At 45.5% G+C, this 14,584-nt stretch overlaps 1 protein-coding gene across 1 annotated transcript in view; it reads left to right on the forward strand.

The window, feature by feature from the left end:
• The window catches only part of LOC119440238 (serine/arginine repetitive matrix protein 1-like), a 293,035-nt gene that overhangs the window by 13,793 nt on the left and 264,658 nt on the right, over positions 1-14,584 (forward strand). Inside the window, exon 4 of the mRNA XM_049661047.1 lies at positions 2,319-2,439. The gene's annotated coding sequence lies outside the window, so the exon portion shown is untranslated. The remainder of the gene's footprint in view (positions 1-2,318; positions 2,440-14,584) is intronic.

A 14,584-nucleotide genomic window follows, 5' to 3' on the forward strand; every position in this document is an offset into this window, starting at 1 on the left:
GCACTGACGCACGTGCTGCGCAAATATTGAAATTCACCTTCTGACAATGATAATGATGCCTGGCTAACACAAGTTTCTCCTAGTCTTTTAATGTGAAATGCCTCAATTATTTCGCGTGTAGTTTGGCATTTGTGTCTAGAAAGGACTTTAGTGTCCTCAAACAGTGACCTACAACCGCACGTAAAACAATGCGAGGCTAGATGAGAAGCGTTGGGATTGTTAAGAGAATGCTGATGTTCATTTAGTCTAATATTGAGGCATCTGCCGCTCTGTCGAATATAAGCTTTACCGCACTTGAGTGGAATGTGATAGACTATGCCTGTGTCACAATGTGTTAAAGGGGACACGTGCCTAACGCCACAATAATTTTTTTTCTTTTTACTCCCCCCCGCTCAAGTTTCCTTTTTATGATAGGGCACTTCGTTGACAACTTACAGGCAGCCGAAAAAACCGTATTGACGTCGTACCTACTGACTACATTCCGTAAACCATGTGACAACTTGTGCACATAGGGCACCACTGCAAACCGTTCTTTTTTCTGTTTTTCTTGCTGTTTTTTTTACGGTAACATATCAAGAATATGTTACCGTACCAACTCGTCCTACTATCCATTCTTATGTCGTAGGTGACGTACACCTTCCACAAGCGCTTCGACCAAAGTGGACGGAAGCATCAACCGTCCAGCACTCGGGGTAAGCAAGAGACGTTTAGAGTATGGTGGTTAGAGTATTCTACCCTGCGAAAGTGGATGTACAGGGAAGCTGTTGCCGACGTTACACGAGCGCCACCGCCACAAGGCGTCGCGCCGTCGAGATCAGCATACGAGAATACATATTTCTGTTACGCGGAAACTCAAAATTACTCTAGCTCTGGACAAGAAACTTTTTCTTTGTCGACACGATAGTGTACACACACGGACGCATAAAATTTGCCAGCGTAGCCATATACATCTTCGCTGTAAAAAGCAGGAAATTAATTGATACGACCCGAGATATTTACACAAAAATGCTAGAATGCAAAACATGTGTAGCATACCTAGGTAACTGAAACAGGCTAGGTTACTATTTATAATCGCGCCGTTTCAAAGGGGATGCCAATAAATCATGATCATCATGATCATCATCAGCATCGCACCAAGACAACTCAGCACAACCTAAAGGAAGGCAACGTTATTCAGCCAGTGAGACCCGTAGGTAACGCACACGTTCCATAAGCACTGGGATTGAAATGAATTGTAGCACCAACCGGTCAGCAGTCAAAATAAGCAAGAGACGTTTAGAGTATTGGTGGAAAAAAAGCATGGAACAGATTGATAGGACTGGATCCGTTAAGGGCATGCATGAGTTAAGGTATAGGGTGGATACAGACGAGCACAGCTACAACGAACGCATCTACACCAAAATAACCTGCACAACGAAGGAAGAATTCGATACTGTGCGGTGCTGTTTTGTCCAGCTATGCAGTGCGCGACCTTTAAAACGAAGTGACCGGTATAACGAATGATTTTTGAGGCCCCAAGCACTACGTTATAAAGGCGTTCGACTATATAGAAGTTTTAAGGCAGATGACAAAGATGGGAGGGGGGGGGGAGTGATGTATAGGCAAAATACAAGACTGAAAAGCACGTTAGCCCAAGCAGACTAGGTGAATATCTGTCACCGCTCTGTTTCACGGGAATGCCATCAAATCATCATCCGTGGGCTGCCTCGATGCGCGCACCTCACTAGCAATCAGAGATCGCTAGTGAGTCACATGACAGAAGAAATCGCAGGGGCAAGTCTTTACGTCCCGGCTTGTAGCTCGGTGGAAAAATACTTTTAGAGTGTATCGATTATATGACGATGCTTGGTAAGGCTTGTGTATCTCGTTAAATTAAGGACTCTAACGAATTGGCTCGTGCATTATTTTAACATCCGACTTGTGTCCTCGGTGCCACAAATAAACAAAGCCACCTGCAAATTATCAAGCACAAAAACCACACTTTATATTAACCAACGTCAAACATTTCTCAGACAAAAGTTCAACGTCTGTTCACTAAAGGGGTAACAATATTGAAGCGGAAACAAGGAGCATGCAAGAAACAGTATGGATTTAAATAATTTGAGCTCATCGCCGTCGCGTATAATTCAAACTGCCAATCACAAGGTCAGAGTCTTTCTCAGCAAAAAAACGTCGGAAGGAAAACTTTCGCCGGATGTAAGTTTCTTCTGTAAAAGATGCGGACGACGAAGGGAGAGCAGTGACGTTCGAAGGCGCTCAGGGATGGCCGAGTCCTGCAGCTGTCGGTCTGTCGAAACGCCGGCCGCTTCTTCTCGCAGTGTGGCACACCGCTGGTGCGGGACGTGGCGTGGAGGCCTTGGCCAGCAGTAGGCGCCCGTCTGGGCCCCGCCTCCGCCGCCCAGCCAGCTGGCATTCACAAATTCAATCAACTTCTCGTAGGTATGTGGCAGTCCATTGAGTAAGAGCGGAGCCGGATTAACGGCAAAGAACTAGCCAATATGCTTAATGATTGCGTTGTAGATACGATTGCGATGTAGATGATATGGATCATCCCCTTATCGCGGATGACTAGCACATGCCGTCAGAAAGAATCATGCAAAGATACAGTGTTCTTAGCAGCATATGTGAGCGCGGATTTTTTGCTCTCTCTAATTTAAGGTTTGAAAATAGTGCTGCCTGTGACTAGTGTAACATGCAGGTCCATCCAACAAAATTCTCTGCGGATCTTATTGTCGGTCCACTCACACACATTTTCTGTTGTCAAACATCGCATTAACACCGGGGATGCGAGCCCAAACCATCGGCGACCCTACCGCGTCTCTCCTACCAAGCGAGACATCATCCAACACGAAGTTGATAAGATGCTTTCTCGTAACATCATTGAACCTTCTTGCAGACCATGGGCATCCCCTGTTGTCCTAGTTAAGAAAAAGGACAACAGTTGGCGATTTTGCGTAGATTATCGGCACCTAAACAAGGTAACCAAGAAGGACGCCTATTCGCTACCACGCATTGACGATGCCCTGGATTGCCTCCATGGAGCACAATATTTTTCGTCCATAGACCTTCGCTCCGGGTACTGGCAAATTGCCGTCGATGACATGGACCGTGAGAAAACGGCTTTTATTACTCCCGACGGCCTCTATCAGTTCAAAGTGATGCCTTTCGGGTTATGTAATGCCCCAGCCACATTTGAACGAATGATGGACGCCCTCCTGCACGGTTTCAAGTGGTCCATCTGCCTCTGTTACTTGGACGATGTGATCGTTTTTTCTCCGACTTTTGCGACGCACCTCGAACGCCTATCGACGGTCCTATCTGTTTTTTGTCGGGCGGGGCTACAACTCAATTCGTCCAAATGCCACTACGGTCGTCGTGAAATTTCTGTGCTCGGACATCTCGTCGATTCTTCTGGTGTCTGTCCTGATCAAGATAAAATCCGGGCAGTGAAAGACTTTCCCGTGCCAACGTGCGCCAAGGACGTTCGCAGCTTCTTGGGCCTCTGCTCCTACTTTCGTCGGTTTGTGCACAATTTTGCGGACGTTGCACGCCCTCTTACTCAGCTCAAGAAAGACGCTGCCTTCATCTGGGGCCGTGAGCAAGCTGCTACTTTCACTGAGCTGATCCGGCTGCTTACTTCCCCTCCCATTCTCGCTCACTTTGACGCGTCAGCTCCAACAGAAGTCCGTACCGATGCCAGCGGCCATGGTATTGGAGCTATCCTGGCCAAGAAACAAGGAAAAGACCGTGTTATTGCTTACGCCAGCCGCCTTCTTTCCCCTGCTGAACGCAAATATTCCATCACTGAGCGCGAGTGTCTGGCTCTCGTTTGGGCAGTGGGAAAATTTCGCCCCTATTTGTACGGCCGGCAATTCACGGTCATCACTGACCACCACGCTCTGTGTTGGCTTTCATCTCTGAAAGATCCTTCTGGGCGCCTTGACCGATGGGCTCTGCGCCTTCAAGAATACAACTACTCAGTTGTATACAAGACAGGCCGGTTACAACAAGATGCGGACTGCTTGTCGCGCCATCCTGTCGACCCACCTGACGTTTCTATGGCCGGCATTCCTGTCACCGTTCTCTCTTTGAGTGCTTTTGACGATATCCGAGTGGAACAACGCCGGGACGACTTCTTAAAAGACCATATTCAACGGCTCACTTCAACGACGCCCGACCCTTCCCTTCGAATGTTAGAACTCCACGATGGCATCTTGTACCGCTGTAACATGCGCCCTGACGACCCTGACCGACTCTTTGTTGTCCCTTCGCATCTGCGCCGGACTGTTCTCGCCCAGCTTCATGATGTGCGGACTGCCGGTCACCTTGGCGTGTCACGGACTTACGACCGCGTTCGTCGGCGCTTTTTTTTTGGCCTGGTGTTTACCGTGACGTCTGCCGTTATATCACTGCGTGTGACCTTTGTCAACGACGAAAAAAGCCGACCACACCACCTGCTGGCCGCCTTCAACCACTTGACGTGCCATCAGAACCATTCTTTCGTGTAGGCGTTGATCTTTTAGGCCCCTTTCCTACGTCTGTTTCGGGAAATAAGTGGATTGCTGTAGCAACAGATTACGCCACCCGATACGCAATCAAACGGGCTCTTCCGACAAGCTGTGCAACCGATGTCGCCGATTTCCTACTAGAAAACGTCATCCTTCACCACGGTGCCCCTCGACAGCTCCTTACCGACCGAGGCTGCTACTTTCTTTCTAAAGTTGTTAATGACATTCTACACTCTTGCGCGACTAAACACAAACTTGCTACTGCTTACCATCCACAAACGAATGATCTAACCGAGCGTCTCAACCGGACCCTCACTGAGATGCTATCCATGTATGTCTCCGCTGACCATCGTGACTGGGACGTTGCATTACCATTCGTTACCTTTGCCTACAATTCTTCTCGCCACGATACCGCAGGCTTCTCTCCATTCTTCCTCTTGTTTGGCCGCGACCCTACGCTACCTTTCGACACCCTCCTGCCTGATAGCCTGCATTTCACATCAGAGTACGCCCGGGACGCCATAATCTAGGCACAAGAGGCACGCCATATTGCCCGACGTCGACTTGTGGACTCGCAGGAAAATCAGCTGCGCTTATATGACACCCGCCATCGTGACGCCCACTACACACCGGGCGCCCTGGTTCTCCTTTGGTCTCCGTCGCGACGCGTTGGCCTCTCGGAGAAGTTGCTTTCACGCTACTCTGGTCCTTACCGCGTCTTGCGTCAAGTAACCGACGTCACCTACGAAATCGCCCCTCTTGACCCCACCGTGGCTCAGCCTCGTTCCGACGTAGTCCAGGTCGCGCGTCTTAAGCCGTATCACTCGACCGCCTCCTAACCAGCACCGAGTCGGTGCTTCAGCCGCCGGGGGTCATGTGACAGAGCGATGAAGACGTTTTGAGAGCACTTGAAGAATACGAAGCTCGGGACTTCGCGTGCTTACTATGATCTTGTCAGCCGCTGCCAGTCTTGTAAATACACTGTAAATACATTTCTTACTTCTTTTCCCCGTAACAATATTCTTATTGCCTATACCGGAAGCATAGCTTCAAGAGTATGCGCTATAATTATTCTGAACCTTCCTAATGTTCTTTATTTTTTCTTTCCTGGTTTGTTTGTTTGCTTCCTAAACATAGACACATGGAACGGAGATCAGTACTTTTTTTCGCGGATTCGCGTATTCGTGTAGTTCACGTATTGACCCCATTGTCAATTAGATTCTTAGGTTGCCGCGCGACTGGATATTAGCCGCGCGACTGGCCGCTCGAGGCGCTTTGCGTGTATTCGCGGGCTTCCTTATACGCTCACAAAAACTTTTACGTAGCACGTATTGAGCACAAGAAAGCTATATTGGGAGTTTTTTCACGTTGCTCTACAATTTTCTTGTTTACACTGTTCATGTAATTTTAATAATTGAGAAGTTTTTTAAGTAATTAGGTCTATATATTTAATTCATTAGGCGGTATGCAATAAATATTCTGAGTATCTCCAAGCCATTACAAACAACGTTACCTTGGTTCTGTCCAGCTACGTGGCATTTGCATATTTTTAAAGTTTGGCTAAAGTTACGTGGGATACCCTTTAAAGAATGGCAAAGCAAGCCATAAAATTAGAATTGTCCAAGTGGGTAGAGAAAAATGACGTACCGGGAGAACTACAGAATGGGTTCAGACCAAACAGACGCTTAGAGGATATGTTTGTGCTAAATCAGTGCATAGAAATTTCAGTAGCTCAGAATAGACCCTTATGGATAGCATTTCTAGATTTTAAGGGAGGCTATGACAACGTAGGCAGGAAATGGTTATGGGATATTCTTAAGCACGAAGGCATAGATGATGATTTCGTGGAGCTGCTGAGGGAGATATAGAGACAACCGAGTATACAAGTTGTATGGGAAGGTCGAAAAGGTAACGAAGTGGTGGTAATTCACCAAGGACTGAAGCAAAGATGTCCTCTGTCGCCATTGTTGTTCACGCTTTATGTTAAGGGCAAAGGAGGACGACTGGAAAACAGTGAATTAGGGTTCCATTTATCCTACATGCATAATGGACAAATGGTGCAACAGCAGGCCCGTGGACTGATGTATGCGGGCGACATAGTGCTGCTACGGGCAATGCAAGAGATTTGCAGAGACTTGCGAATATGCGTGGCAACGCAACGCAGTGTCTCTGGCCTTACGTTTAGCACAGAGCCATCGGGAATTATTATTTGTAATGAAGAGACGACTAATATCGTGGTCTAAATTCAATAGCAAGCCATACCCGCAGTCATGCTATATGAATAACGCGGCGTTTACATAAACGAAGGAAATATTTACTAAAGCACCCACCAAGATAATCTGAAAATAAAGGGGAAGCGGAATGCAGCAATAATGAAACACAGATCACTGTGGGGCCACAATAAGTATGAGGTGGTGCGTGGAATCTGAAAAGGAGTAATGGTGCCCACGCTAACGTTCGGAAATGCCATTCTGCGCTTAAAATAGGACATCTTGTCGGGGTTGGAAGTTAAACAAAGATCGGTAGGCAGGTTGGCTTTGGGAGCCCGCGGCTAAACGACAAATGAGGCAGTGCAGTGTGACATGCGTTGGGCATCATTCAAAGTCAGAGGCGCGCAGAGCAAAATTAGTTTTGAAGAAAGACTCAGGGACATGGATGAAAATAAATGGGCGCATAAAATGCACAAGTATCTGTTCCTGAAAAGCGTCGGAATCGAGAAATAGGTCAATAAAGTTGGCAACCAAGTACACGGTAATTGAAAGTGTGAATAGAGAACCAGGACTCATCAAAATGAAAGTGAGAAAGAGACAGGGAGTTGAATCCAACGAATGGAAAGAAACAATACAGACCATAGAGATTTACAAGAATGCGAAGAAATAAATTAGAAGGGAAGCTTTGTACCGTAACATGAAGGGAAGTGCCTTGCTATGAGAAGCTCGAGCTGGTGGCACAAGGACAAAAACATACCGGAGCAAATATTCGCAACAGGATGAGGCGCGTGTCTGCTGCAGCAAAAATCCGGAGACCACTCAGCACATCCTAAATGAATGCGAAGGGGTTCCCCCAGTGAGACCCGTAGGTGACATATTCTTGATATAAGCGCGAAGAAGACACGGACGGTGGCGGAAGAAGACAGGACGAGCGCTATAAATCTTTATTGGAAATAACAAACATATATATAAGTGATTGCAAAAACCGTAGCAAAGAACACATCACATGGTCAAAAGGATAGCAGTTACCAGAAAAATCTAATCAGGAAATGGTGAAGCCGCTAAAATTTAAACAAGAAAAAGAAAGAAAAAACTACTTCGCACTGACGCACGTGCTGCGCAAATATTGAAATTCACCTTCTGACAATGATAATGATGCCTGGCTACAGTGGCGCACCGACGGGGGGGAATTCGGGGGATGGAACCCCCCCCTGACGCCGACTTGACCCCCCCCCCCCTTTTGTTTAACCACTTTTCTTTCCTTACGCATTTGAGTACTGCAACTAAGATGTAACACGCGCAATCGTCTGCACACTCGCAAAAAGCGCATTTTATTGACAATTTCCCGTCAAGAAATCGAAATTAGTGCTGTTTAGATGGTATTGGCAAACTGTCAACCCCCCCCTGGCAGAGATCCTGGGTGCGCTACTGCCTGGCTAACACAAGTTTCTCCTAGTCTTTTAATGTGAAATGCCTCAATTATTTCGCGTGTAGTTTGGCATTTGTGTCTAGAAAGGACTTTAGTGTCCTCAAACAGTGACCTACAACCGCACGTAAAACAATGCGAGGCTAGATGAGAAGCGTTGGGATTGTTAAGAGAATGCTGATGTTCATTTAGTCTAATATTGAGGCATCTGCCGCTCTGTCGAATATAAGCTTTACCGCACTTGAGTGGAATGTGATAGACTATGCCTGTGTCACAATGTGTTAAAGGGGACACGTGCCTAACGCCACAATAATTTTTTTTCTTTTTACTCCCCCCCGCTCAAGTTTCCTTTTTATGATAGGGCACTTCGTTGACAACTTACAGGCAGCCGAAAAAACCGTATTGACGTCGTACCTACTGACTACATTCCGTAAACCATGTGACAACTTGTGCACATAGGTCACCACTGCAAACCGTTCTTTTTTCTGTTTTTCTTGCTGTTTTTTTTACGGTAACATATCAAGAATATGTTACCGTACCAACTCGTCCTACTATCCATTCTTTTGTCGTAGGTGACGTACACCTTCCACAAGCGCTTCGACCAAAGTGGACGGAAGCATCAACCGTCCAGCACTCGGGGTAAGCAAGAGACGTTTAGAGTATGGTGGTTAGAGTATTCTACCCTGCGAAAGTGGATGTACAGGGAAGCTGTTGCCGACGTTACACGAGCGCCACCGCCACAAGGCGTCGCGCCGTCGAGATCAGCATACGAGAATACATATTTCTGTTACGCGGAAACTCAAAATTACTCTAGCTCTGGACAAGAAACTTTTTCTTTGTCGACACGATAGTGTACACACACGGACGCATAAAATTTGCCAGCGTAGCCATATACATCTTCGCTGTAAAAAGCAGGAAATTAATTGATACAACCCGAGATATTTACACAAAAATGCTAGAATGCAAAACATGTGTAGCATACCTAGGTAACTGAAACAGGCTAGGTTACTATTTATAATCGCGCCGTTTCAAAGGGGATGCCAATAAATCATGATCATCATGATCATCATGATCATCATCATCATCGCACCAAGAAAACTCAGCACAACCTAAAGGAAGGCAACGTTATTCAGCCAGTGAGACCCGTAGGTAACGCACACGTTCCATAAGCACTGGGATTGAAATGAATTGTAGCACCAACCGGTCAGCAGTCGAGATAAGCAACAGACGTTTAGAGTATTGGTGGAAAAAAAGCATGGAACAGATTGATAGGACTGGATCCGTTAAGGGCATGCATGAGTTACGGTATAGGGTGGATACAGACGAGCACAGCTACAACGAACGCATCTACACCAAAATAACCTGCACAACGAAGGAAGAATTCGATACTGTGCGGTGCTGTTTTGTCCAGCTATGCAGTGCGCGACCTTTAAAACGAAGTGACCGGTATAACGAATGATTTTTGAGGCCCCAAGCACTACGTTATAAAGGCGTTCGACTGTATAGAAGTTTTAAGGCAGATGACAAAGATGGGAGGGGGGGGGGGGAGTGATGTATAGGCAAAATACAAGACTGAAAAGCACGTTAGCCCAAGCAGACTAGGTGAATATCTGTCACCGCTCTGTTTCACGGGAATGCCATCAAATCATCATCCGTGGCCTGCCTCGATGCGCGCACCTCACTAGCACTCAGAGATCGCTAGTGAGTCACATGACAGAAGAAATCGCAGGGGCAAGTCTTTACGTCCCGGCTTGTAGCTCGGTGGAAAAATACTTTTAGAGTGTATCGATTATATGACGATGCTTGGTAAGGCTTGTGTATCTCGTTAAATTAAGGACTCTAACGAATTGGTTCGTGCATTATTTTAACATCCGACTTGTGTCCTCGGTGCCACAAATAAACAAAGCCACCTGCAAATTATCAAGCACAAAAACCACACTTTATATTAACCAACGTCAAACATTTCTCAGACAAAAGTTCAACGTCTGTTCACTAAAGGGGTAACAATATTGAAGCGGAAACAAGGAGCATGCAAGAAACAGTATGGATTTAAATAATTTGAGCTCATCGCCGTCGCGTATAATTCAAACTGCCAATCACAAGGTCAGAGTCTTTCTCAGCAAAAAAACGTCGGAAGGAAAACTTTCGCCGGATGTAAGTTTCTTCTGTAAAAGATGCGGACGACGAAGGGAGAGCAGTGACGTTCGAAGGCGCTCAGGGATGGCCGAGTCCTGCAGCTGTCGGTCTGTCGAAACGCCGGCCGCTTCTTCTCGCAGTGTGGCACACCGCTGGTGCGGGACGTGGCGTGGAGGCCTTGGCCAGCAGTAGGCGCCCGTCTGGGCCCCGCCTCCGCCGCCCAGCCAGCTGGCATTCACAAATTCAATCAACTTCTCGTAGGTAGGTGGCAGTCCATTGAGTAAGAGCGGAGCCGGATTAACGGCAAAGAACTAGCCAATATGCTTAATGATTGCGTTGTAGATACGATTGCGATGTAGATGATATGGATCATCCCCTTATCGCGGATGACTAGCACATGCCGTCAGAAAGAATCGTGCAAAGATACAGTGTTCTTAGCAGCATATGTGAGCGCGGATTTTTTCTCTCTCTAATTTAAGGTTTGAAAATAGTGCTGCCTGTGACTAGTGTAACATGCAGGTCCATCCAACAAAATTCTCTGCGGATCTTATTGTCGGTCCACTCACACACATTTTCTTAATCTCTGCTTTTCCAGTGGAACTTTTCCAATGCAGTTACAAATCGCCAGGGGGGGGGGGGGGGGGGGTCCGTCACAAAAAAGAAAGGGATCGGTATAATAACGACCTATGTCAATCGTGCCTGTTCTTTCGAAGGTGTTAGAACAAGGCTTTACTTTCACGCTTAATTGTCGTCTTTTACAGATAACCATTACCTAATAACGAACGCCCAATTTGGGTTCAGGCAGTACCGGTCCGCAGAGCTCTCCCTCCTCACACAAAAGGAGCATATACTGGAGAACGCTGTATGTCAAAAAACAAATATTAAAGAGTTTTATTGATTTCACTAAAGCATTCGATTCTTTCAACCACAATCTACTTCTTTACGCAAGCTGCAATTATATAGCATACGTGGCTTAGCGCACAGCATTATTCAGTCATATTTGAGCAATTGTAGACTGTGTGTAGCAATTCATCACCTTTCTTCCGTGAAGACCATTTCTTGCGGCGTACCCCAAGGCAGTATTTTAGGACCATAACTTTATTAATTTGTTCATTAAGGATATCACAAAGGTTGATCAGGATTTAAAATTTGTAATTTATGTGGACGATACAAGTTTATTTACTCCGGATAGTGATCCTATGGCACTATTCCGCCGAAGAAATGAACTTCTCTCAAAACTAGCGCTATGGGCCTCAAGTAATGTACTAACTATAAATGGGAAGAAAGCCGAGGCAATTACATTTAGATCAAATGGCAAGCAACTGCCTGCAGAGTTTTCACTGATTTTAAATGACAATCCAATAGACATTGTCAGCAATTTTAAATCTCTAGGTGTGATATTCCCTGAACATATGCTTTGGTACACGAAGACCGATTATACAGTGACAAGGCTGTCACGAGTAACAGGTTTACTCCATCGGAATAGACATGCACTGCTGCCCATGGACATTAGGATTATATCACTCAATTTTTCTTTCTAACCTACAACACTGCTTTCTTGTATGATGCAACACAACGTCAACTAATATAGGAAAACTAGCTCGTGCCCAAAAACAGGATAATTAATCTCGTGTTCAATCGTACACTGCAGCGGCTCCTCTAGTAAAAAAAATATGGTTTAAACTCTATGGAAAACTTTTATTGCCTCAGCAACACATTAAGAGAAGAACGGCGTCGCTTTTCTGATCTAACTTGCCTTGCGAAAAATTTCTTTGTATCGTCCCCCCTTCCCCCCTGTATAATCGTTTTATACAGTTGAAAATTGCTCACAAACGCGCACTTTACTTCTACATTGTATAAGCCAGCATGCAAGTTGTTTTCTTCTGCTTCATATTGTTATTATTATACCTGTACTAGTTGAGCGAGATGCTTGCACATGCATTGTTCTTTGTCATTACTCAACGCTTGCTGTAAAATGTTCCTGCTTAAACGTACGGGGGTCAGAACCCGTCAAGCTGCCTTATCGGCAGCATTTTCTTTTCACCATGAATATAGACGAATATACTGATTTTATTTATTGATTGGCGATTCGTGCCAGTCCGGAAATGTTCAGTGCCTCACAGACTTGCTGCATTGGACAAGATTGGGCAGCACCAATAGTGATGCCCTCATACTTCCCCACCTCGCCTGAAAAGCATTGCTCGTGGTGTGCGCTCAAATCTGACCCCTCACGCTGGGTTAAAGATATTGTATCTGGCAAGTGATGTGTCTGTTTAGATTCAACCGTCAGCCCCATGTGCCGACTTAAAGTGTAATTATTTCCTTGCTGGCTGGGCACAACCATCAGAAATAAAGGGTTCGCCATACTTATTTCGTGTGGAAGCGTTAGCTTCTCGACGTATGCAATGTCATAACTGTTGGACACTCGGACACAGGGATACAAAGCATGTATGTCTGTGGCATGATGTTACGATTATAGTGGCCTGCGTCCATCCAACGATTGTCTCTGATAGGCTGCCGTACTGTTTGTAGACGATGGGAATCGGGCTGCGTCGGATAATAACTGTCGCATTCGAAGTTTGCCGCATTCGAGACCATCGCTGGCTAACACACCGAGGGTTAGTTCTAGTATATATATATATATATATATATATATATATATATATATATCATCAGCCTATATTTATGTCCACTGCAGTACGAAGGCCTCTCTCTCCCTGCGATCTCCAATTACTCCTGTCTTGCGCTAGCGTATTCCAAATTGCGCCTGCGAATTTCCTAACTTCATCATCCCACCTGGTTTTCTGCCGTCCTCGACTGCGCTTCCCTTCTCTTGGTATCCATTCCCTAGCCCTAATGGTCCACCGGTTATCCATCCTACGCATTAGATGGCCTGCCCAGCCCCATTTCTTCCGCTTAATGGGAATAGCCGCTAGAATAACGGCTATCCCCGTTTGTTCTCTGATCCACACAGCTCTCTTCCTGTCTCTTAACGTTACTCCTAAGATTTTTCATTCCATCGCTCTTTGTGCGGTCCTTAACCTGTTCTCGAGCTTCTTTGTTAACCTGCCCCATATGTTAGCACCGGTAGAATGCAATGATTGTACGCTTTTCTTTTCAACGACAGTGGTAAGCTCCCGGTCAGGATTTGGCAATGCCTGCCGTATGCACTCCAACCTAATTTTATTCTTCTGTAAATTTCTTTCTCATGATCAGGGTCCCCTGTGAGTAATTGACCTAGATAAACGTATTCCTTTACAGACTCTAGATGCTGACTGGCGATCCTGAATTCTTGTTCCCTTGCCAGGCTATTGAACATTATCTTTGTCTTCTGCATATTCATCTTCAACCCAATTCTTACACTTTCTCGATTAAGGTCCTCAATCATTTGTTATAATTCGTCTCCATTGTTGCTGAATAGGACAATGTAATCTGCAAACCGAAGGTTGCTGAGATATTCGACGTCGATCCTCACTCCTAAGCCTTCCCAGTCTATGAGCTTGAATACTTCTTCTAAGCATGCAGTGAATAGCATTGGAGAGATTGTGTCTCCTTGCCTGACCCCTTTCTTGATAGGTAACTTTCTACTTTTCTTGTGGAGAACCAAGGTAGCTGTGGAATCCTTGTAGATATTTGCCAAGATATTCACGTACGCCTCCTGTACTCCTTGATTGCGCAATGCCTCTATGACTGCTGATATCTCTACTGAATCAAATGCCTTTTCATAATCTATGAAAGCCATATAGATAGGTTGATTGTACTCCGCAGATTTCTCGATTACCTGATAGATGACATGGATATGATCCATCGTAGAATATCAATTCCTGAAGCCAGCTTGTTCTCTTGGTTGGCTGAAGTGAAGTGTTGCCCTGATTCTATTGGAAATTATCTTGGTGAAAATTTTATACAATACTGAAAGCAAGCTAATGGGTCTATAATTCTTCAATTATTTAACGTCTCCCTTCTTGTGGATAAGTATAATGTTGGCGTTCTTCCAGCTCTCTGGTCCACTTGAAGTTGTGAGGCATTGCGTATAAAGGGCCGCAAGCTTTTCAAGCAATGATATCTCCTCCATCTTTGATTAAATCTACTGTTATTCCATCTTCTCCGGCCGCTTTTCCCCTGGTCATGTCTTTCAAGGCCCTTCTAACCTCGTCGCTAGTTATGGAAGGAGCTTCTGTATCCGGTTCATCACTATTTCGAATGAAAGTAGCTTGGCTGTTTTGGGAACTGTACAGGTCAATATAGAATTCTTCCGCTGCTTTTACTATGTCATCGAGTATTTTCTATCGAGAGTAATATCC

Source organism: Dermacentor silvarum, chromosome 1 (genome assembly GCF_013339745.2).
Source record: "Dermacentor silvarum isolate Dsil-2018 chromosome 1, BIME_Dsil_1.4, whole genome shotgun sequence".
In the NCBI taxonomy this organism is placed as follows: domain Eukaryota; kingdom Metazoa; phylum Arthropoda; class Arachnida; order Ixodida; family Ixodidae; genus Dermacentor; species Dermacentor silvarum.